Source organism: Aulostomus chinensis, chromosome 7 (assembly GCF_037954235.1).
Source record: "Aulostomus chinensis isolate RoL2024-O1b breed Wild chromosome 7, RoL_Achi_v1.0, whole genome shotgun sequence".
Taxonomy (NCBI): Eukaryota; Metazoa; Chordata; class Actinopteri; order Syngnathiformes; family Aulostomidae; genus Aulostomus; species Aulostomus chinensis.
The window spans coordinates 15,208,542-15,234,031 of record NC_141326.1 but is presented as its reverse complement, the minus strand read 5'-3'; the positions used below and the strand labels follow the sequence as shown (position 1 = coordinate 15,234,031).

Below are 25,490 nucleotides of genomic sequence, written 5' to 3'. Positions count from 1 at the left end.
TGCCATTTCTTCTTTTTCTTCTCTGCTTCATGTTTTAGAAATTGACGCTATTTTCTTTCAGTAGAAGACCCTTCACAATAGAATGAGCCAAATAGAACAGGGAAGGAAAATAAGCTCAGCAGTCAAACGCAGTATAAGTCATCAAATGTGATGTCATCCTGCGGATGATTCAACACTTGGGCTCCTTAGACGCCAGGAATTCATAGCAGCCTTCAGTGCAACAAGGACTGTATGTACGTCTAAAGTCTGTTCATCTCAGTTACATACAGTATGATGTGTGACTAACTGCAGAGTCATAATTATCAAAGGCCATATCTAAACTATACATAGCTTAAATTAGTTATGCACTAAAGTGCAGGATGCAAGAGAAAAAAACAAAACACTGCATCATTAAAAACCCCAAATCTCCCTCTCAGGAATTTCCCATGAAGCTGTTAAAGCAGAAGCAATTTGAGCCATTTCAAGCCGGAGTCTTTTTTTTTTTTAACCTTTATTTTAGTCTTGAAAGGGACAACAAATATAAATGAACATTAGTTGAAATACATATGCAGCTACAGATTTTTACAAGTACATATAATGTGGCTTGATTTAGAAACACAATCATACAAGACGCGGCGTATTTATAATGTCCTTCAACATCACACAGCCTGAAACATTGGAGGATGACCCAACACGATCCTCCTGCAGCACCTTCATTAGCACCTGCCTAGATGTTTTTGTAGTCACCTGATGGACCATCACAACACGCCTCCCATCCACCAAGATTGTGTGTGTCATCAGTGGTGTGTAAGTAAATATTTCCTGGATCACCATGATGCCTCATCAGCCGATGTTCTTTGTTAAAGTGAAACAACACGCTGCTGGTTGTGTTTACATTGTGCATTATTACAACATCCGATAGTCCATAAAGATATATCATTATGGCTGCAACAACCATCTATGGTGGGTCGCTCTCTTCTTGTTCTCTTCTCTCTTTAACCTTCGACTGATGAACAAGAGGAAAGTATCAACGGCTGCGCCGCTCGCTCTTTAAACAGAGTACACTGTAATGTCATAAAGCTGGAATAGATATCAAAATGACTGGACATATAAACTACCAAGTCTTTTCACTTGTTTAAACTTTGAATCACGCGTCTACAACCAAGTATGACGGATTTGCGTGGCTCCAGACAGTGGTGGGTGGGTTTAACCATCTCTCAAGTGCTCTCCATTCATTTGTGCTGCTTTGCACAGCAGCACATATTACATCTCTGCTCCTTGTTGAGATGGGCTGCCCATGCCAGCGCATCGCTGGCTCAGTCTCCTTCTCAGGAGCAGTTCAGTACCGATGTGAAGAGTCAAGGAGATGTCGCTTTAACTTGGTAATCGGTAATGTGTTAGCGAGGTCAGGTTTCTATGGTTACATGGAACACATCTTTGCACACAGCTAAACAGACAATCCACCAAACATCTTTGAGATGAAACAGGCAGGATATAGGACATCTTAACGCCAGAGTGTGTGAAATACTGCCTTTTTGTTCCACTGACCGTCTGTGTGAGCATAACTAGCAGATACAGCTCACTGTGTGAATAATGCACCCAGTAAGTAGCAGGAAAAATATAGTGGTGTTGACATGAATCCTGTTTTTGCTGGTCAGTGGTGCGAACACTTGGAGTCTAATATTCAAGCTGCTGTTTATTGGCTGACAGGATGTCACAACGGATCACGAGAAAACTATTCTGAAAAGTAGCGTAGATGACAACTACCTGCTCGCATTGCACGTTTTAACTTTGTTTTCCTTGAAAACTACAATCAAGAAGTGAAGGAAGCTTTAGTGTCTCTGTCTGCCTTCCCTCCTCACACTTCAGTCTCTGGAGTGACGTTGGCAGAATCTCATTCAGCTGCACTTCCCATCACTCACACACCGTCTCTAACTCTAAAAGTACACCGTAACAGTCACCTTTTCTCTCACCCTTTCTTTGCCTCTCCCAACCCCGCCTACCCCCCCCCCTCTCTCTCTCCCCCTCTCTCTCTCCATCTAAAGGTGAATGTTGCGGTCATTGTTGGCAGATCTGCCCCGAAAATTGAATCAGCCAGCAGGTTGGGGCCCTGGGAAGCACAAGTGCCAAGCGCTACACTGATTTAATTTTTGTGTGTATATCAGCTCGTGTATGTGTGTGTCCACAACGTGTGTGAATGTGTCTATACTATATATTATGCAGCAATGTGCACATATGACTGGATTCTACAGAGGGATTTTAAAAAAAAAACAACAACTCTCAGTTAACCACAAGATCCACAGCTGCTTCACTGTGTTCTATATTTCATAGAGTTCTATTCCATTTTTATTATGTGATTGTGGGAAAAGATTAAGTCAGGCAGAAGAGCAAACTGAGACTCAGCAACCTGCTTTTCTACAGGAAAAAAAACCCACCAATTTAATTTTGTTAAACATAGATTTGGATCTCTGGATGGCATTTTACGTCTTGAAGGATTTGTGATGTATTGTTTGTATAAAAAGTCATAATTTTAGACCCAATCAGAAACTGATCTGTGGTAAATCTACCCAGAGCTGATGGGTATTTATTCAAAGACAAACTGTAGAAAGAGCACACCTTCAGCAGCGTGATGCACCGTTCTGTTTTCAGCCCAACGTTGGGTCCACTCTTATCCACTCAGCAAACTAAGCTAACTAGCCTTACCACCCAGGAGTAACTCTGCTGACCAGCATTGAACCAGTGGCACCATGAGCTAATGAAGCTGCTGAGCCTCAGTCCTCTAAAAGCAACTGTGTTAACAATAGGGGTGTAATCAACCAAAGAAACTCTTGGTCGACTGAAGCCTTATATATTAAAACTATACTGTGTCAACTATCAGCACAAAACCTGTTGAGGAATATTTAGACAATTGTTTTTGTCACGTTATAATAATTGACCGACACCATCATTTGTCCTGCGCACCGAGCGAGACTGAACAGAGGAGCTCAGCATCGCGACTGAGACACAAATAGACTTAACTTAAAACTTTACTCTCAAACACTAAAGGCAAGTCCACTGTAAGAATTTATACAATTAAAACAAAACAATTATTCGACTAAAACGTTGAAATATCAATTCTGATATGTTCATATATTCAAAACTGACGGGGCAACTTAAGGTGGACAAGTTAGCTTACCGTTTTTAGGTGATACGTCTTGTTTGTAGTGGAGCTGAAATTAATGTGGCAAAAAAAATGGACCAATCAGAATTTTGGTCGAGCCAGAACGTATCGACTAATAAATCGACCAGTCCACTGGGAGATTACAGCCCTAGAAAAGAGGCTATGAAACACATACTAACGACCACTTTTAAAATTTACAGGGTTTTTTTTTTTGTTCGTTAGTTTAAACACAAAACAGCTTAAGACATGAAAACATTAGCGGGAGTTGAAAATTGATATCAAAAGGCCTCACAGACATTCTGATTGATGGATAGAGGAGGTGGTCTCCTCCACGCGCGGCCACATTCTTTTCGTAGTGGGAACACAAATATGTCCCCTGGGACAAAATGACTACATTCCTGTTCATGTTGTTAGCAGAAATACTGATTAGTGCACACATGGCTGATCACATTAGTGCAAAAACACCACAAAGATTTGCTGTTGAGGGGGCGCCCATCTAAGCTAACCATCACTTTATTTATGGGGCCATTTGGCGAGTAATATTTTGAGTCCTTTGTGATACTTTTTTGTTTGGGTTTTTTTCGTCAGACTATTATTTACAAAAAGAAACACGCAGTATTATGATTGTTTTAACCAGCATGATACTGCTCTGTTACACCTCCCGTAATGGCCACTAACACCCCCCCCCCACACACACACACACACACACACACACACACACAGAACTTCACAGCTTTTTTAAAGGTTCAGTTACAATTGCAAGGAGGAGTTTTGACACTCTGTGGGTCTCCAGCTCTCCAGACAGACCCAAAAATTCATGCTGGTAGAAAACTGGGTCATGTGGGCTTTCTTATGGAATTTCAAAGAGCTATACAGGAAAAACAACCTATACAGTCCACAGTAGCCCATAAATTTAAATATATGATGATTTAAATAAACTACTGATGGGTGGTGGTGGCAAATAAAGCTGATACCAGCAGCAGAGACAAGAGAACGCCAAGGTGGCTCATCCTCAGAAATGCATATGTTAGTGATGTGTTAGGTACATCTACAAACCTGATCCACTCATATCAGACCATCCATCCTCACACCTCTTACATAAATATTTCATAAGTAACAGACTGTCACAAGTATTTTTAGACATCATTGTACAAGAGGAACCTTTCTAAAAGTGAAAATTATCTTTAAAAGAAGGAATCTGGATGCATTTGTTAAATTATTTCACACATGGAATGGAGAAAACCACAGTAAACCTTTTATTTGTACCAGATATGATACACATTTGGAGTCAAATTTCTCTCCATGGAAAACAACACCAAGAGAAACGGCTGAAGACCAATATCTTGACAAAGATACGACAGTGACAAATACAGAAGGATAAAGAAAGAAGCCTCCGGCTGTCAGGAGGGCCAAAATAACCACTGGGTGCCATGTCGCCAAAGGCTCTGCTACAGCCAGACTGACACTAAATTAGACACTCAACTGTGTAGTTCAAAGCGTCAAGACACTGAAGCCACATCAAGTGTGGACCGCCACCCGTGTTTGTTTCAATAGAATAGTTTCGGTCTTCGATTCTACTCTCTTCCCTTATTTTTTGTTTTCAAACTTCCCCTCTCCTTTAATTTCTTCTTACTCATCATCCTTTATTTGCTCTCCTCCCTCAGTTCTTTCACCCTGCCTTGCTTTTATCCCTTTTATCCCATCTTTGCGCCGCCCCTCCGTACAACGCTCTCTCCCATTGATTGTGCCGCTCTCTTCACCCCGTCTCTCTGATTCATAATTGAACAGCATTAACTGCCTCTGAGGCCAAGCAGTCGTTTAATTAGCTGACCAGCCTGCAGAGACTGGGCTGTTTCTGTACTGCAAAACATACATTAGGCTCTAAATCCAACTATAAAGAAAAGAACCTCTCTTAAGTGTGCATATTAGTGTGTTCTTCACTCTTCTTGACAATCTGGGTGGGTGTGTTGTTTGGGTATGTGAGGAAGTGCAGCATCGGGATTGAAGTGATTTGGATGGCCGGTTCTTGAGAAACAGAGAAAAATGGAAACATGGCAATGGCGGAACTGAAGGTCACAACAGCTGCACGTCAAGAAGATGCAACACTCTGCTCAAGGCCAGTAGCAGCTGGAAAGCCTCTCCATCATCTGAGTTATGGAAGGGTTTTACGTAACAGATTCAAAGGTTTGGTGCTGTGTGAGTGTTGCAGCGTGAAAACGTCTCATCCCAGCAGAGCAACTGCGACGGACGAAGCGTTTAAGATGACAGCAAGACTTTGTCCTGATCTTGATCGCCCCCTGGCATGATAGTAGTAGTAGTAGTAGTAGTACTGACACCCCGACATGCTGGTGCGCCCCCCCCTCTGAGTTTCCCTCTTTTTTCCCCCATTTTAGACAGCATCGTTCAACAGCATCAGCATCGTTCAAGGAGGACACCGAAGTTGCAGCCTGAAGACCTGTTGTATTAAACGCACAGAGGAGGAGAAAAAAAAAAGCCTTGTGAGAACATCGTGACGGATACAAAGACCGAGCTGAATACAAAAAAAAAAAAACCAAAACAAACAAACTACATATTCGTTTTCACTGCCATTATAAAAACCCTCTATCAGCCTTTGCTTAAAACTTGATCGCACATTTCATTTTCCTCATTATCACTCCATGAGGGGAGGTGTGACTCTGGATCGCTCCACTAGTACAAGCACTGCAGGAGCTGTAGGTGCACACTGTTCCTGCTGTTGTTATGCTGGTCTTTTTGAAGGCAGCTTATAGGATGACAACATCCCGGGATGGGGGAAGTTTAAAATCACCATCAGGGCTCACGGTATTGTAAGATTTGAGAAGCCAGCGTAAAACAATTTGCTTAACACGAAAGCGGTTCTGATCGCAATAATGAATGTGGAGTTTAATGCTCAATTTCACCAGAGATTTGATCATCTATGCCTTGCTAAATCGTGTCATCTGTAAATGCGTTACAATTTTTACCGGGTGATTTGTCATTTCTGACCTACCAAGAAGTAAAGGGCGTAAAAATAAAGTGAGAATATAAGCTTCATGCAGGTTCCTCACCTATCAGGAGGTGACAACTCTGAATATAGTGTTGTGTCAGAAACAGCAGTAAAAGATTTTTTTATTTTTAAAATAAGAATCAAACATATGAGACTGAGAGTGAAGTGAGAGTTAACTTGTTGGTTACAAGCACTTCAAAAGTATTCACTGCATCCTCTTCAGCTGCTGCTGGTATGTGTCCCTAACCTTTGACCAAACCTGCTGAAGCATTCTTCTGTGGGGATCATGCAGGTTTTTAATCACTAAGCATTGTTATCAGGAATATTAAAAGCGGGTCATTCATGTGAGAATGTGGAAGAGAGGCAGGTCTGTTCTATAGAAACTCCTCCATACCTCCGATAAATGAGATCTTCGGCTCCACAGTGAAGTATTAATGATGCTTCCAGCAGCAACCTGCTTCTGCGGTTTACACATAATTACAGTGCACTTTGCACATGGACAAAACAAAACCACTATTATTTCTCTCTGGTCCCTCCTAGTTACCGACCACAAACTCCATCACGTTGTTCTACTGCGCACACCGTGGATTAGCTCCACCAGTTCTGACTGCACAGGCTTCTTCAAAAGCTTGTGGTTGTTTGCTCTCAGTTCTCAAGAGGAGCAAAAGGGTTAATTGTGGGATCATTATGGTCTTCAATTTTCTCCCTAAAACCACTCACCACCTCACTTTCGCTGTTTTTTGCCTCCTCTCTCTTTCTCTCATGGTTTCATCACCATTAACGTTCCCTTGCATTCCAAATTAAACCCACTTTTTCCATTTATGTTGGCTGTCCAGCCTTTAGACTCGGAGCCCTGCTGACTTCAGTTAAATAGACTGAGCTAGGCCCCACAGTCTCATCGTCATGTCAAATCATTAAGCCTGGTTTCCATCTCCATCAATGTGGAAAAAAAAAAAAAAAGCTTTTGAAAGTTCACAAAAAAGAAAATGGGAGGTTAGGAGCGTTTTTCATCAAGTGGTCGGAGCTGATAAACTAGTTTTGTCAAAGGATGGCAGTAAAAGGCAAGTTTCCCCAACATGGAGGTGATAAAATGAAGATGTTGACATACACATAATTCTGCACACTGCGTCACCGAGGAGACGGAGGACTATTTTGGGCTCCTCGTTGGCCCACGTGTATCTGTCGTTGTTGTTACCAGCAATGTTGTCATGTGTCACAGTGAAACCAGAAGTACAACCATTACATGAATTCAGGGGTCGCAACATCAGAACTTGCTCATCGTTTCTATCTTCTAATTTGTATATTAACTCTTGTCCGTGCGTCAAAAAACCTTGAGTGAGTGTTTGGCGAATTAGAGGACTTTTGGTTTTTATTCGTCTTTCCCATCCTCCTTTTCCAATGTGATATTTCAAATTGGTGATGGAAACCGGTGTGGGAAATTTTCTTCAGATAAAACAACTAAAAGAAAGTTCAGCATGTCAGTAAAGCACCTTCCATCCCTATTAAACAGCTGATACGAATATATTTATCTCCCTACACGTCTATCCTGCCATATCAACACAATCCCACCCTGAGACAAATAAAAATAGAATGTGACAAGTAGTAATACAGACACCTTCAAAGAATGAAGATGGATGAAAATAAACACATATAAAGTGACAGCGGTTATACCTTGTCACTCAGAGAACTACGGGGTAATAAAGCCCCTGAAAACTGTGAAAATCCAGCCTGAAAGAGAGCATCAATTCTGATTCGGCCCACAACACTGTCAAGAGAAAGGGCTCGTGTTTCCCTAAAATAAAAATGTTGACCAGCTGCACGGCTTCATTTGGTTCTGGCTTGTTTCTCTGAGAACTTCCTGCGCACACTCATTCAAGGTGCATGAACACGGGCGTTTGGCCGAAGCTGAAAGTACATTAGAGGAGCAGATTTGCCTCTGATGGGTTTTGATGCTTCCAAAACATGCAGGTACTCAAATTGTAAGATCTGCTACAGCCCTGTCTTTGTCTTTGTAAACTTTTAGGTTGTGGAGGCTTTATTGGAGCGGGGTTTTATGAGGTAATGAGGGTCTGACGTTCAGTAGATGTGGGTCAGCGTGTCTCCTGTGCAGAGGAGCAGACAGCAGCGAGAGCTCTACCACTCAGTGTTTAACTGCTGTGGACGGGGTTGCATTTTATCCGCCAAATTATCATCAAATCTAAAAAAAATAAATAAAATCCTGTTAATATGTATTCCAAAGTGAATCAAAAGACACTGCAGACTCCGGAGTCTGAATCTGCAGTACGAAATGTAATCTATAAATAAACTTGACTTAATTGGTACAAGTTAAAATAAAACGTTGCAAGATTTTACTTTAAATTTCATGCAGGAGAATCCAAAAGGTCCGGCATGAGAAAAATAAAAACAGCTGCCATGTTTTCATCAAGGTTTTATTCCGCAGTTTCCCGTCAGAAAAGGTTGATGGAAACAGTTTTGCCAAAAAAAAAAAGGTCCAAGTGCAGTTTAAGCAGCTTCTGTCTTTTCCAGAGAATATTTAGTGGATTTAACTGGAACAGCTTTTCACACCGAATAAAAAAGAACTTCCTCTTGAGAGAAGGACACGTGTTCTACTGAGCTAAGGTGTCAAAGACATTTGTTCAAAGAAACGACTGATGGGCATGAATGCACTTCTGACAGCTAACCAGCAGTCAATGTGCTTTAGCATGAGCTTTGATACGGATTGAATGGATGAGGAAACTAAATACGTCTTCGTCTCATTTTCTCTTACTACATTTCTGAAATTTCTGTCAACATCTGATGCCCCTTTTTTTTTTCCACAATCTGAGACGGAGTTTCTTGTTGGTGTTTCACTGTGTGTTTCAGTTCACTCTGGTCAAGTTCGGTGACCCAAACGCAGAGACGGAAGGCAGACAGTCTTGAAGAAAACTCAGCATTTATTTACAAAAATAAACAAAAGATAATGGGAACTGGTGAACTAAATACAAAAACACAGGAAAGCAGACAATCTGGCAAACCGACAGGCGGGGAGACAAAACAGACAACCACTGACACGTCAAGCTGCACTTTAATACAAACTCTAAAACCACACAACAAGAAACAGGTTGTTAAGGTCCATCTAGACCACAAATATTTGTGGTTATTTACCGTTGGACTTAAGTTTTGGATTATTTACTTTTTGTGTGTTTGTAGTTTGTGTCTTGCATTGTGTTTTAGTTTGCTAGTGTCAATTCCTGTTTTATTTTGAAGTTCTTCCCTACTGTGCCCGTGTGTGCTTTACACTTCCTGTCTTTGGCTGGTTCCTGGGTAAATCAGTCCTTGTCTGTCACAGCTCAGCTCCTATTGTGTCTCACCCTATCAGCTCCTTCCGTGCCCTCTTGTTCTCACCCGTTTCTTCTTTTGTCATTTGTAGAGTTGTATTTAAGATCAGTTTGTCTCCCTGGCCATTTGCCCACCTGAGTTTTTGTATTTGGTTAACCAGTTCAGTCTGAATTTGCTTCAAGACCGCCAGCCTTCCATCCCTGCATTTGGGTCCAACTCCACCAAACCTGCCACGTGCATCTTTTCTGAGATGACGCCGTAGCCCCACCTCTCCCTTGGCGCTCATGCGCTACCTCTGCCAACAACAGCAATAATGGCGGATTACATTATTTGTTTACATCCCGTGATTTTTTTCACACACGCTCCATGTCTTCTTCTCTGTTTCTGGTGTATTTCTGAGGCAGCATTACAGCACCAGCTACAGGCCTGGCAAACAGACTTCAGCATTTTCAGTGGTTTTGTGTGGACACACATTTCTTGAGACGATGTTGTGTTTGCAGAAATGAGATTGTTTTCACTTCCCTTTGGACAAGGCCTCTGCTCTGTATCTCTTTTAGATGGCTACAGGACGTTCTTTTACACTTGTCAAATGCACCAAACCAAAAGTGTAAGATACTGATAAAACACTGTGTTTGTCTACTGCAGTGGAAATTTTTAATATCACACTGCGTTTTCTTATGTTTGCACTGTGTTTGAACTTTGTGGTTATGTGACCTTAAGTTTGAGACCGCCGCACGTCTGACAAGCATCTCATGGCAGACATCCTGTTTCAGCATTGAGGCGATGAGCTCTATTTTCTTGTTTCTCTGAATTTCATGCATAGCAGGTGTGCACGCTGACAAGAGTCTCACTTCGACTTCCTCTTGCATATGACAGCAGGTTTTATGTTCATACAACCATAAAAGTAACCCTTAAGGGTAGGCGGGTGTTAATCTGTGGGGCAACAAAGATGGTATAAAAGTTCAAGTGAGTCTGTTCTCTGTGGATTCTTCTTCAGCACATGCTCGTTGTGCGCTGAACAGTTTTCCCTCTATCAAGATGAAAGAATTGCTCAGACTCAACAACAGTTTTGTTTGAGTGTTGTTTCTACATCTCACCTCAACTTGGAGCCTCTCGGAACAAACAGTGTGTCCATCTTAATAATTTTTCCACCACATTTACTCAAACATAAGCTGTTCAGTAGAGTTGAGTACCGAGAACGTTCCTAATGTCCGGTTCCAGAACCGTTAAGCAGCTTTTTGAATTTCGATTCTTTTTTTTGGTTCCGAGTGCTAGTTTGTTTTCGGGGCATGTATTACTCCGCCCATCCGGGCTGAAGATCTTTGTTTTTTGACTAAAACTAGCAATGTGAATAAATAAATTGGCCCGTGTTAAGGCTTTTTCAAACAAACAACAAATTCTCCTGATGTGACCTGTTGACTTCCATCTCAAAGAATCGGAATTGAGAATCGTTTAGAACAGGAATCGATATGGAGAATGGGAAACGGTCAAATCCAAACGATACCCAACCCTACTGCTCAGTAGAATTAGTTCAAGACAACCCAGACAAAAAGCCAACCAAGGAGTTCACCATGTCCAGGTTCTCATTTTAGCACAATGTTTGAGGATTAGGGTAACCCATAGTAGCAAAATACATGCAAAATCACAAACTGTATCTGATAAGGAAAACAAGAATATTAAGTACAGAATATAGGGAAATTGAACCAATAAAACAGCATATGACTCCATTTTTATTAATTTCACAGATATAATGAGTTTACTCTAGTGCAGCAGCAGCATCAGGAGCGATGCCTCCTACAGTATGAAGCACTGTTGTATCGGGTGGGCTGACACTCTACTGCGTGGTTACACAGCTAATGATCAGTGTTGGAGCACGAGTTAAATTGTAAAAGTGTTCATACTCTGAAAATGCAGTTTTACAAATTAAATTCCAGCAGTTATTTCAGTTGAACAGAGTTTGCTACACTGCATTATTAGTTTAGCTGCAGCATGCAGATTTACCACAGAGAGAAGGCCCAGCTCCACATTTATCATTATGACTGGAGGAAGAAGTGTGTGTGTGTGTGTGTGTGTGTGTGTGTGTGTGTGTGTGTGTCCTCAAAACACCAATGAAAAGAGCTTGTCCTTCATGTGAGGCAGACACAGACAACATTGAATCTTTCCCTTTCACTCCCACTGAAGGTTTGAATAGAGTAATATACTTCACTTCGTCTTTCTCTCCTCTCAACAGTATGGCAAACAAAGGACTGCTTTCAGGCTTAACTGAAATGCTAGGTTACAGAAAAAAAGGTGAACCACACACACACACACACACACACATATAAATATATTCCAACATAGATATTTTGTACAGACACGTCCAACACATATTCAATACAAGCAGGCGCAAATAAGCACAAGATGTATCTTACAGACATAGAACTTCGCGTTGCAAGCCTTCTCCTGCCCTCTCTTTGACCTGTTAATATATGGGGTTTTTTTCTTCACACACTTTCTCAAATTTTATATGCAATCTGCCCCCAGATCCACCTCATTCTCTGTCCCTCCAACCCCCCCCCCCCCTCCCTTAAATTGTCTGGCATCCTTCCTTTCTTCATCCTCATCCTCCCATGCCTTCTTTCCTCTCTCCTCATTATCCTCTTACACCACGGTGGACAGCGAGCGGGAGCAGAATAAAAACAGAGTGAGGACATACTCAGTGACCCTCCTCCCCTCTTCATCTGCTTCTCCTCCTCCTCCCCTCTGTTCCCTGTTCCTCCTCTAGCTTCTCTATCTTTTTCTCTTTTTTTAAAGGATTTTAACAGGATCGCTTACTGTGCTCCTTTGGTTTCAAGTGGTATTGTACTGAAGCTAACAAGCCATTTTGGGTGGAAGTGAAATTCTTCCTCCAAACAATATGACAAGCGTCTGGTGAAGAAAAATAACCAGGCAAAATTCAAAATGCCAAGGTGTAGATTTAATACGACAAGGCTAAATTGGCTATTATTTTTCCCTCCTGTCTGTGCTGTCCTGTCTGTCTGTCCCTCGCCACCGGTGCCCCTACACTCCAGGTCATTCTCTTTTCTTAATTAATGCGGCTAGACACACATCTCTCTATATGTTTGTTTGTGTGGCCTCCAGTTTCACTTTTTCATCATTTAAGGTATTTGATTATACAAAAAAACAAAAAGATAAAAAGATAAAAATCTATAAAATGTTTAGAAGTGGAGCTATAAGCTGCAAGCTAAGAGGAAAATAAAGACAGGCGGCAAATTAAAAGGAAAAAAAATATTAGAAATATTAGTTTGGGTATTGTTTTAAATAGGGGGCGGGGCATTCTTCCATTGAGCCCCACGGTGGCTCAGAAAGGACAAAATGCCACCTTCACATCAAATTTTCACCTTTTTTGTTCAGTTATGTCTTATTCAAATTTTTAACCAATAGCGTGGTGTGTGTGTGTGTTTCTGGTTACAAGTTAAACATTGGTTATTCTAAATTTGTAGGCTACTCTGACTGAAACTTAACTTTAGAGGGATTTTGATGGATTTTGAATCACTCATCAACTGCTGTTGTCACCCGTTTAACAACATGGGACCGGAAACTGACTGAAAATATATGTCACCTGACATCTGACCTGAAATTCTTCAACTCATCCCTGCCAAACCTCATGTTCCTCAGTGTTCATTTGCATCAGCACGAGATCAGACAAAGATTGTGGACCTGTAACCATGAAATTTGATGACTATAAGCAAAGAGAACATATCAGATGTAACGTAAAAGAAAAAAGCACAACACGCAGGTAACATTGGATGTGCAAAGCATTCAAGGGGGTTAAAATGATCAATTAATAATATAAAATAAAAGGATAAGAGGCAGTTTCATACAAGGAAGGTGAACTCAGGCACTTAAGATTTAATATTTTCATCAGTACACAACAATATAGTATTCTATTTGTCCACTACATCTATTTAGATCCAGAGGGATGTTATTATCATGATTAATGCATGTTTCTGACTATTACACTCACTAGTGGTTATGGTCAAATAACTATAATCCCCTTATTTCATTACATTTTCTTCTTAGTATGTTATTCAACATAAAATTAGTGGATCAAGCACCCCTGATCGCTCAGGTCAGCTGAAACGACAAAATGAATGATGTGTTGTGGGATAGTTTGACAATGACAATCCCATCCATCCATCCATCCACCCATTTTCTTCCTGTTAAGGGTCATAGGGCAGCGGGAGCCTATCCCAGCAGCCTTCAGGCGAGAGGCGGGGTTCACCCTGGACAGGTCACCAGTCCATCACAGGGCCAACACATAGAGACAGACAACCATTCACACTCACAGTCACACCTACGGTCAGTTTAGAGTATCAATCAGCCTCGTCCTCTCTTGATGTCTTTGGACTGTGGGAGGAAGCTGGAGTACCAGAGAGAACCCACACAGGAACAGGGAGAACATGCAGACTCACACAGAAAGATCCTGTGATTGAGGCAGGACTCAAACCCAGACCCTTCTTGCTGTGAGGCGACAGTGCTGACCACTGCAACGACCAATGAGAATCCCATCTTTGATTATTTTACCAATTACTAAACAAATCATAATTAAGTGAATCAAAACTAGAACACTAGTTGAATCAGAGATAGATGCAGAAACCCTGGACTTACTAAGAACTCCAAAAGAGCAAGCAGATATTTTAGATACACCCCTGACCACACACAAGAACTCAGTAAAACCCTGAATAAAATGCCAAATAATAAATCACCTGGACCAGATGGACTCCCGGCTGAATACTATAGACCTTTCTGGAATATTTTATCACCACTACTCAAAAGACTAATTGCAGAAATTACAGCTACATCTGCCATACCCCCACATATGAATAACACTGTGTGTTAACCCACGAGAGGTGGGTTGAAAATGTCTATATACCGATATTTTCTTGAAATACATTTGTAGGAAAGATTATCGATACATAAATCCCAGTATCGATCTTTTAACATGCATTAGATTTGACCTGTTTATTTTTTTGTTTTTGTTTGCCCCTTTAGTCTCGTGTGATTTAGTGTGCAGTGCAACGTTATTGGTCCTAGTGTATCGAAATCGTATCGGGAGGTCAGTGGTGATACCCAGCTCTAGTGGTGACACTTCCATTTAAAACCCAAAGAAGACCCCAACTGACCTTTCAAGCGACCATCTTGTCCTGACTTAAACAATTGTGACTTTAAATATAGTGACCAGAACAAAGTCACGTATACGTTAATCAACCCTGACTGGACAGGTGTCATCATAGACTGTAAGCTTTTTTAACAATGTGCAAACATCCGGTGGAGATTTCTTCAGCCGTTAGCTAAAATAATTGCAAATAAGTTAATAACACCAAGCTTCTCACTACATCAAGGGCTCAAGGAAGGAATGATGAGAGGAAGGATGGAAGGGAGGACCCCCCCCCCTCATCTCTATTTGCAATATGACACTGGTGTAAACACAAAACCAGTGTGAATGCTGTTATTTGCGCCTGCACCCAGCACAATGACGACATGTTCTCTACCGCTGTTCAGTTGGTGACGAATTTTACAAAACAGACCGGAGCCAAAGATACAAAGTCGTAACCATCCAAACACTGTCACTGGTCAGTGCTTCTACTATACTGTTTGTTTACCAGGTTTCTACACTGATGAGAAAAATACACATGTACACAGGTATGTTGAGTGGGAAAAGAGTAATGGTGCGCCTCCTTCAAGGCTGTAAAACTGTACTGAAGGGCTGAATACCATGCACTCATTTCTTCCGTTTTCCTTTTGAATATAGCAGTAAAGAGGGCTAAAGCATCCATCCAAATAGATGCTCATCAAGCTCATTATCTAACAGCGGCGCTCAAAGCACATGATTCACATCTCTATCAACTAGTTTGTGAGCCACTCTACCTTGAAACAATCTGCCATGAATATCCTTTCCCACTCATTGATTTAGATTTCTCCTTCCATTTGCCGCCAATATAAGAGTCTGTGCAAATATACTGTGGAAAGATCTGTGTGTAAAGAGAACACATCCTCGTTCTGACCTCTGCAGCTTTAACCCCTTGGCAATTTGATACTTGGCCTGTCAGCAGTGCTGCATCCATTTCAGAAGTCACAGAGAGCAAACAGAGGGATGACAGCTAACCCACAGAGATAATCCACCCGTCTGATTGTCCCTCCGTCCTGCTGAGGGCCTGAAAAGCTGCTGTCGAGAGGAGACGTTCACACCAATAAGGAGCAGGGGTCTCAAACTCTTGGTTCAGGGGCCACATATGGCCCATCGCAAAATCTCATTCGGGTTTCCACATGCTATCAAATTAAAATGAAAATTGGTGCACAACTTCTTACATTTATATATCATTATCACTATTACTCTTATCAGTAGCAGTAATGGTAGTTGCAGTAGTAATAGTAGTAGTAGTATTCAATTTCTTAATAAAAGATTTTCTAAATAAAAGATCACTTCAGCAGGCAAATCACTCACTGCAAACAACCTATAAGCCTCTGTGTTACATAGTTCCAAGCTAACACGAGCTTCTGTTCTTTATTCTTAGTTCTACATTAACACTAGCTTCTGTTCTTTATTCTTAGTTTTACATTAACACTAGCTTCTGTTCTTTATTCTTAGTTCTACATTAACACTAGCTTCTGTTCTTTATTCTTAGTTCTACATTAACACTAGCTTCTGTTCTTTATTCTTAGTTCTACATTAACACTAGCTTCTGTTCTTTATTCTTAGTTCTACATTAACACTAGCTTCTGTTCTTTATTCTTAGTTCTACATTAACACTAGCTTCTGTTCTTTATTCTTAGTTCTACATTAACACTAGCTTCTGTTCTTTATTCTTAGTTCTACATTAACACTAGCTTCTGTTCTTTATTCTTAGTTCTACATTAACACTAGCTTCTGTTCTTTATTCTTAGTTCTACATTAACACTAGCTTCTGTTCTTTATTCTTAGTTCTACATTAACACTAGCTTCTGTTCTTTGTTCTTAGTTCTACATTAACACTAGCTTCTGTTCTTTGTTCTTAGTTCTACATTAACACGAGCTTCTGTTCTTTGTTCTTAGTTCTACATTAACACTAGCTTCTGTTCTTTATTCTTAGTTCTACATTAACACTAGCTTCTGTTCTTTATTCTTAGTTCTACATTAACACTAGCTTCTGTTCTTTATTCTTAGTTCTACATTAACACTAGCTTCTGTTCTTTATTCTTAGTTCTACATTAACACTAGCTTCTGTTCTTTGTTCTTAGTTCTACATTAACACTAGCTTCTGTTCTTTGTTCTTAGTTCTACATTAACACTAGCTTCTGTTCTTTATTCTTAGTTCTACATTAACACTAGCTTCTGTTCTTTGTTCTTAGTTCTACATTAACACTAGCTTCTGTTCTTTATTCTTAGTTCTACATTAACACTAGCTTCTGTTCTTTGTTCTTAGTTCTACATTAACACGAGCTTCTGTTCTTTATTCTTAGTTCTACATTAACACTAGCTTCTGTTCTTTGTTCTTAGTTCTACATTAACACTAGCTTCTGTTCTTTATTCTTAGTTCTACATTAACACTAGCTTCTGTTCTTTATTCTTAGTTCTACATTAACACGAGCTTCTGTTCTTTATTCTTAGTTCTACATTAACACTAGCTTCTGTTCTTTATTCTTAGTTCTACATTAACACTAGCTTCTGTTCTTTATTCTTAGTTCTACATTAACACTAGCTTCTGTTCTTTATTCTTAGTTCTACATTAACACTAGCTTCTGTTCTTTATTCTTAGTTCTACATTAACACTAGCTTCTGTTCTTTATTCTTAGTTCTACATTAACACTAGCTTCTGTTCTTTGTTCTTAGTTCTACATTAACACTAGCTTCTGTTCTTTATTCTTAGTTCTACATTAACACTAGCTTCTGTTCTTTATTCTTAGTTCTACATTAACACTAGCTTCTGTTCTTTATTCTTAGTTCTACATTAACACTAGCTTCTGTTCTTTATTCTTAGTTCTACATTAACACTAGCTTCTGTTCTTTGTTCTTAGTTCTACATTAACACTAGCTTCTGTTCTTTATTCTTAGTTCTACATTAACACGAGCTTCTGTTCTTTATTCTTAGTTCTACATTAACACTAGCTTCTGTTCTTTATTCTTAGTTCTACATTAACACTAGCTTCTGTTCTTTGTTCTTAGTTCTACATTAACACTAGCTTCTGTTCTTTATTCTTAGTTCTACATTAACACTAGCTTCTGTTCTTTGTTCTTAGTTCTACATTAACACTAGCTTCTGTTCTTTATTCTTAGTTCTACATTAACACTAGCTTCTGTTCTTTGTTCTTAGTTCTACATTAACACTAGCTTCTGTTCTTTATTCTTAGTTCTACATTAACACTAGCTTCTGTTCTTTGTTCTTAGTTCTACATTAACACTAGCTTCTGGTGTTTGTTCTTAGTTCCATGCTAACATAAGCTTCTGGTGTTTGTTCTTCATCTTACTGTGAAATTCTCTTATTGTGTTTGTTCTTAGTTCTATTGTTCATCGGGATGCAAAATGTCTCTGGTGATGGGTTTTTTTTGGGCTGGGGGGGGGGGGGTTCAGAATACTTGAAGAAGCCCCTATTGTGACAAGACTGGACAATCAGTGGCCCCTCTTTGTTAGAGTTCAACACCTCTGATAAAGCACTCGGATATGACAGATATTTCTACATATTTCCGGTCTAAATTTGTATAAAAAAAGCTTAAAAGCAGGACATTTTCATCAACAAAATATATTAATGATGTGAGTGATGAGACAACAAACAACAGTCAATGTCAAAGCTCATTGTGCTGCCATGAACATAATTTGTCAAATCACTTGCTAGTTATGACCTTCACTCCATGTCTGTCTACATGTAGAATAACTAATATATTAGGAGAAATTCCTTGGAGAAGAAGAGGCTAAGCTTCGTTCCAGCATCACAAATCATTCTTAATTATTATCCCACCGATCCACAACAAAGAGAAATATTGTAATGAGGAACTTCGCTACTTTCCTCTGCACATTGCGATGGAGGTGAACACTCATTTTTCAGCCTCGCATTTGCATAAATCCTCATCTTTTTTTAAGTTTTCCGCTGCCAAAAGTGATAAAGTGCATGCAGCACAAGGGAGGAGAATCAGGAAAGGGGGGGGGGACAAGGAAGGGGTTATAGGTAGCAGGAGGGAAAAGTAAAAAGAGTTTGGAATATAGAGAACGCAAAGATCTACCTAGCATGTCTGAAAAGGCATAAAAATAAGTGGGCAGGAGAAGTGGCTAGACCATGAGAGGTAGCAGGAAACACAAGTAATGAGAAGTGAGGAAAGAGGGAGAGAGAGAGAGAGAGAGAGAGAGAGAGAGAGAGAGAGATGAAGAACCTAAAACAGTGATGGAGAAAGAACATCAGATCTGATTTAACCAATATAATGAAGAGAGAGAGAGGAGAGTCTAAGGGAGAGGCTGAGATAATGTGAGAGGGACAGATAACAAACAGAGAAAGCTGCAGGCAGGAGGCTATAATGGACTTTAGAGTGGAGAGAACGAGAGATAGATTTATGAGGAGAGAGGGATGAGTGCGGGGAAATACAGGGATAGCGTGATAGAGTGCTAAGTGGAAGGGGTAAATTGTGGCCCTGCCTGTGTCTGTTTTTAACAAAGCCTGTCATAAAAACGGTGTTTAAATTTAATAGGCGACTGCAGTAGGACCCCTGCGCGCACGCACACACACACACACACACACACACACACCTACACATACACAGTCTGAATTGCTCAGACATATATTAGCTCATTGTGGTGCAGGATACATGCCATAATCCAAGAGAGTATCTATGCTGCTCTTACAGATAATAGATTCATTCAATTTTGCATGAGAGGATATGACTGTATTGATGGTTAATACATCATCGAGTCTTCACAAGTAGTTTGAAAACTGTCACCTACTGGAATAAAGTGAGTGGGCTAATATAAAATAATGTGAAACAAATGTGTCCAAAAGAATCACTTCTCTTAGTTTTCCATCAGATAAATACAGGAACAAGCAGACGGGTGAAATTTTGTTTGAAATGAGAGAAGACAAGTGTGATAAAGGGAAAAAAATATGAGATAAGTAAGATACATATTTCATGTTTAGTCTCACTGCATCCTGCTGTCACAATCGTTTCTGACCAGAAACACAGGGACAACAACAGAAGCAACAACACAAAAGGATTCATCTGTGATATGAAGATAAATAACACTATAAATAAACATCTGCATTTAAAAAAAAAAAAAACAATGTCTGCAGTGTAAGCTCTTGTGGCGCTTATGTGGGATGTTAGAAGTTTTCTGTGTGAAAAGCAGACATTTCAAGTACTGCGTCTGCAGGTTAAATAACACTCAGCACAGACAGACACATAAAAACACACCCTTAGACAATCTGCAAGCATGCAGAATGCACCTCAGAAGAAAATATCTGCCAACGTCCTTGCTTGCTGATGCCCTCACCACACACAACACGCCGGCAAATCTTTCAAAAGCTTTCATGAGTTATCCGTTACCCAGAAACACTTAAAAGCGGAAAACACACCCGTCCCATCCATTCTCATAAGCAGTCACATGGAGGACACACACACGGAGACACACGGGTTCTGAGCTTGGCCTTGTCTGGTGCAGTCATGGCTGGCTGTGGTCTAAGGGAGATATATGAGAGAACGGAGCTGCGTGGAGAACAACATTTATCTAGAGCTTCTTCCCTTTAGTATGCAAGGACACCTACCAACAGAAACACTTGGCTTAGCTCTCCATCTCTCAACAGCTTTACTGTCAACTCACTTCAGTGGAAAGTGTTGTCAGGAAAGCAGCATACTAAGGTATAACGACACCTTCCATATTTTTTTTAAAAAATGTGGACGGTCAAGAGAAGGTGTTGTAGTGTCAGCTCCCGTTAAATCTCTAACTGGCCATCAGTGGTCAACAACTCGCAGAAAACAGGTGAAATAACCCAAGCCTCCTAATACTGCATTGCGTGGTTGTGGTGTGTAATTTATTTAAATTATGTGGTGGCACCACATAAAACATATAAATTCATGAAAAATCTTTTCTTTTCCTTTTTTTTGGGGGGTGTCAGACACCAACACAGGAAAGTCTGTATCAGTGGTAAGGTTTGGAGCGTGGTTGTGAACAACAAACACCAGACTGTGTGACAAGTATTCCAGGCCTTTTAGCGTCCCATTTTTAATTCAAACCATGATGGGTTTCCTAAATGTATCAAGTTGTTTTTCTAGTCCAACAGCACCCACTCTGCACACCTGACTCGCTCCTCCAGATGGGAGGCAATAGGCGTTCAACGCCTGCTGCGGCGGGGACAACATGGCGCCTGCCGCGCACCGCTCAAACATGAACAGGACTGCTAACGCCGGTGACGCTCACCCACTGACTTACCGTCAGTCAAAGGAGACGCTGGTTCTGGTTATTCTGTGGAGGTGAGCAGCGAAGAAGAAGCTTGTGTTCCATCATCAGGACAACACAGGAGTTGAGGGCGTTGTGACTGGTCCGGCAGGTACGGGTTCATGACGTCAGTTCCTTCGCTTCACTGATGTGATCTCGCCAAATCAACTGCTATGGAGCAACTGGTGGAGCACGAGTCTGAACAGTGGACATGAACTGCTGCTTCGGGGCGTCATTTTTTTTTCTTTTTGCCCTGAATGTTTTGTCAAAATGTTCCTGGGGTTCACGCTGACAACTTCACCACACGAGCCACACACTGGGGCCTCGGCTCTTGGAACTCAGGTCACAGCTCCTGACCGTCTGGTCGCTTGGCTGCGCGCGCAACGTCAAGTAACGCGACAACATAGAGGACGGACGGGAAAAAACAAAAAAACACGACACAAACCTCGGTGAAGTTAATGCATTTTCATTGCGTAGTATTTAATTTTGTTAGTATTCTTTGTTTTTTAAATGTTAATAACTTTTTTTTTTATAAAGGCTTCATCCCGGAAGTCATGAACACAAACGCCTAAGCTGAGGCCCCGCCCACCAGGTTTACATTTATTAGATTTACAACCAAAGTACTTCCATCAAGAAAAATGTTTTGACTCCTTAACAAAACAGTCTGATTTGCAAACTTGGCTTTCGATTTGACATAAAAATCGTTGTGTGGAAAATTTTGCTAACAATTATTTTATGATTGTAATTTTGAATGTTTTAAAAACAAACCTGTTTAGTTTGATCACATAATAATAATTATTATTAGAATTAATTGTTAATAATTAAACAATAAATACAGATGTAAATAGTACCCCTCTTTACTGGCAAGCCCAAAAAGTTGAAAAATAAAAGATTTTTAATTTAAAAATAAAACTATTATTTGCAAAGAAAACATTGAATGAACAATAAATTCATTTTTCTTGCAGTGACTGGAGAGTGGAAAGCTTTGCTCTCCTTTGAGAAAATGAATATTTAAGATAGAGACCACATGAAGGAATTCCATCATCAATGGCGTGAACTCTTTGTACCGCAAAGGGTTGATTCCTCTCAAAGTTGAGGGCCTGTTTGATCTCAACAATGCTCCTGAAGTTTCCTTCATAAAACTTTTGTCCTCCAGAGGACGAAAATCATTTCACTCATTGATAAACAGGATAGAGCTGAGGAAAATTTAAAAAATGTTCTGCTTTATCTGTGCAGGAGAAAGTCCCACCTGTTTTAGGAGACAAGGACTAGAGAAGACGTGAGTGAGGAGCCACTGCGCTTCTCCCTCCAGTTCATCACTGTCGGCGTGTTAAACAGGAGTTGACCGAAGCTGGAAGACGAAGGCAAAGGCATCGCAATAGCAGGTAAAGACAGAATAATGGTACCATGGTGCGATCACGACTGACGCTCACCTGGAAGTAAAACTGAAGATCTTTTAGATGTTCTTAACCTCCTTCTTCCCTCTCTTCGTGTTGGGTCTCCCTTGCCCTCTTCCACCTTCTCACTCTGCTCAGTAAGTCACCACCAGAAATCTCCCAGGTCTTCTGGAAGCTTCTGCGAGGTGATTGAGAGTGGTTATGCAGTGTGCTATTGTGTTGATGGTGTTGCAATTTGAGGTGAAAACAAAATGTCTTGTCCTGAAAATAATATGAAATAATGAACAGCACAAGATTTGCTGACAACCAGGAGCCTCGCGATTCTGTGCGTGAGAACATTTCTCGTCCGCCGTCTTGTTGAAGGCTTCGCTGTGACCGCACTGAGAAAAGATCCATATCTGTGGTGTGGAAGAATATGTGGGAAGGAATATGCCTGGAGCTCAGCATGATGTTCATTATCTGTAAATGTTACACTGTTCTCTGATGACAAATTAATGTTTGGATTAGATTACTATAACATATAATTCTACACATCTTAATATTTTAGAATCCGTACTACAAAATTTGGGGCTTAATTTTTTTTTTATTGAGAAACAAGATTTAAGAAACCAGATTGTTTATTGGCAATTTTTTTGAAGACCGTGAAAAAGTAGGTTGGGAGGAGTCTGAAGACTGATTGGCCTTCCGTTTCCTACAATTCCGGGCTCCTTGCCAAGGTTTGGAATTGAGATTATAATCCCATGTCTCACTGTAGGTGGATTTCAAAGAAGTTTCAAAGATTTCCTAAAAAAAAAAGACCAAAAAAACAAAAAACAACTTGATGCTCCTGTTCTCTGTAGAAGTCCAGGCATGGACTTGGTAAGAGGAAGACAGTGCCAATATTATATGCGAGGTCGTGATGTCATCACTAATAAATGACCCCTTAATAAAGCGCAGTAACCAGTATTTGAGTGAATGGTTGAGGTCACATGTGCAGTCGGTCTTACCAGAGTAACCACAGACTCATTTATTCAAACACACCACCAGTGAAAGCAAGCTCCTCCCCCTCCCGCTCTCGTTTTGGACCACCAAGGTCACGACAAACTTCCTCCTCGGTACTCGTGGTGAGTGTTCACGAACAGTAAAGTCGACATCAGAATTCAAAGTCATTAATTGCAGATCATTTGACCTGGTTGGAATTCCAATAAACCAATCGGAATGCAATGGTGCAGTTAACTCAGGGGGAGGGAGTCAAAAATACAGTGATGGCCCTCAGGAATCATTTCACTTTTTACAGGATTTAAAGGAAATGGCAGCATCATGTAAACAGTAAATTGTTTGCTTACGCTGGTTCATTTACTCTGGAAACAACTGTGGAGTCAATTGTCAGCATCTGTTGCTGATCATATATGTCCTCACATAACGCAGTGTTGGAAATGATATTGTTTGGTTCATGACAGGAATCTCAGCATTCTTCTTAATTTGTTTCATCCATCCATTCATCCATTTTCTATACCTCTTATCTGTTAAGGGTCACAGGGGGTGGAGCCTATCCCAGCTGACATTGGGTGAGAGGCGGGGTTCACCCTGGACGGGTCACCAGTCCATCACAGGGCCATCAGGAGCAATTAGGGGTTCAGTATCTTGCTCAAGGACACTTGGACATGGTCACTGGGGGAAGTGAGGATCAAACCAGCAACCCTTTGGTTGCTAGATGGCCAGGCTACCTCTGAGCCATGCAGCCCCCTATTTGTTTCATCTGCTTATCGTTTTAAACAAATTCTTTTCACCGATCTAGAAAAAAAACAGCCTTTCTGGATCTGCCTGCTGATATTAAACACTTTGACAACTGAACGTGTCAACAAAGTATTTTATAAGTAGCCACTTTAGACTTTACAAGATATCTATTTAATCACTGTTAGTCATAATCTATCTCCTAAGGTATTTATGATTGTACGTGTCTAAATGTATGATTGTGTTTGTTGCACACACCAAGGCAAATAATAGTCTTCCTGTTGTCCTCTATGTTGTGTTTATTTGAATCTGTTAAGCTTCTTCTTCTTTAAATAGCAACAATGGCGGCACCCCAGCAGCGAAGTTAAGTGTCAGAATTGATGTTATGAAAAGATTTGTAGTGATAGCAGCTATAAAAAAAAACAACAGCCACATTATGCCTGGAAGGAGTTTCTTTGTGCTCTGTCAACCGGATTCGGGAAATTAGTGCTAGCAGGGGGTGCTAGCTAAATGAGATTTTGGTTTCTCCTAAAACGATCTATGGAAAATCTCATGTTTAATCACGGCATGAGACTTCTGAGCTATGAGGGAATTTTGGGATAGTTTGCAGATATAAAGCTGACTGCGGGTAGCATGCTTGCTGCTAGCCTTGCCGACTGGCCCTCTCTGCCTCGACAGCTGGGGCGTGATCTCAGGGAGGTAAATCATATGGAAGATATAATCAATTTATTTTCTAAGTATCTTTTTCAGCAGGATAGTTCAAATACTGTGATTGATTACAGATGAATTAAATTAAACAAAATGGAATTCCATTTAACTATCAGGTTATGAATTAGGCACTGTCAAGCTGCTTGAATGGATTTTAGCCAAATAGATGGTGACAATCATATTTACAGTAATTTTCATGAAATATTGAGGTACGAGTATTGATCAGCCATGTTTCAATTCGCTGTTTGCTTATCAATCACACATGATACTGGGTAAACATGACAGCAGGCAAAGCAGGTAGAAATATGAACAGGTGGTTTGATATTTGCTGTTGACTTTTTACTATTAAGGCTTTATTGCATAAGGAGTGCAGTTTTATCAACTCACCCTGACCGCTGACTGTTGTCTGCTGTGGCGTGTGTGTGTGTGTGTGTGTGTGTGTGTGTGTGTGTGTGCGCGTGCGACAGCACTCACCCCACCCTTAGAGAAATAACATGAGAGGTCGTAGCGCAACCTGATGAGGTTTAGTACGGCAAGTTGGCGCCGATTCATTTGAACACATTTGGAGCTTGTTGGTACCAATACAGCGGGCACCAAAAAAAAAAAGTATCATCCTTCAGTGCCCACACCTGCATAAGTAAAAATGTTGTGGTGTGCCTTCCACCTTGTGGGCGAGAGAACCATCCTGCAGCCATCTGATCTCATCTGTTATGGCAGAGGTTGGACTCATAATCATTAAAGGAACATGCAAAGTTTTTGGGAACTATAGCGACCCGA

At 40.6% G+C, this 25,490-nt stretch overlaps 2 long non-coding RNA genes across 3 annotated transcripts in view; one reads left to right on the top strand and one right to left on the bottom strand.

The window, feature by feature from the left end:
- The window catches only part of LOC147258709 (uncharacterized), a 36,156-nt gene extending 14,904 nt beyond the window's left edge, over positions 1-21,252 (bottom strand). The window contains exon 1 of the long non-coding RNA XR_015116803.1: positions 20,890-21,252. This is a non-coding gene — a long non-coding RNA (uncharacterized LOC147258709). The remainder of the gene's footprint in view (positions 1-20,889) is intronic.
- On the top strand, positions 20,801-24,166 carry LOC147258708 (uncharacterized). Of its 2 annotated transcripts, none has more exons than XR_015116805.1 (3): positions 20,801-21,007; positions 22,132-22,280; positions 23,803-24,166. It is a non-coding gene; the product is annotated as an uncharacterized LOC147258708 (long non-coding RNA). The 2 variants fall into 2 exon arrangements; XR_015116804.1 differs by lacking the exon at positions 20,801-21,007 and adding an exon at positions 21,013-21,344.
- Positions 24,167-25,490: the final 1,324 nt, after the last annotated feature.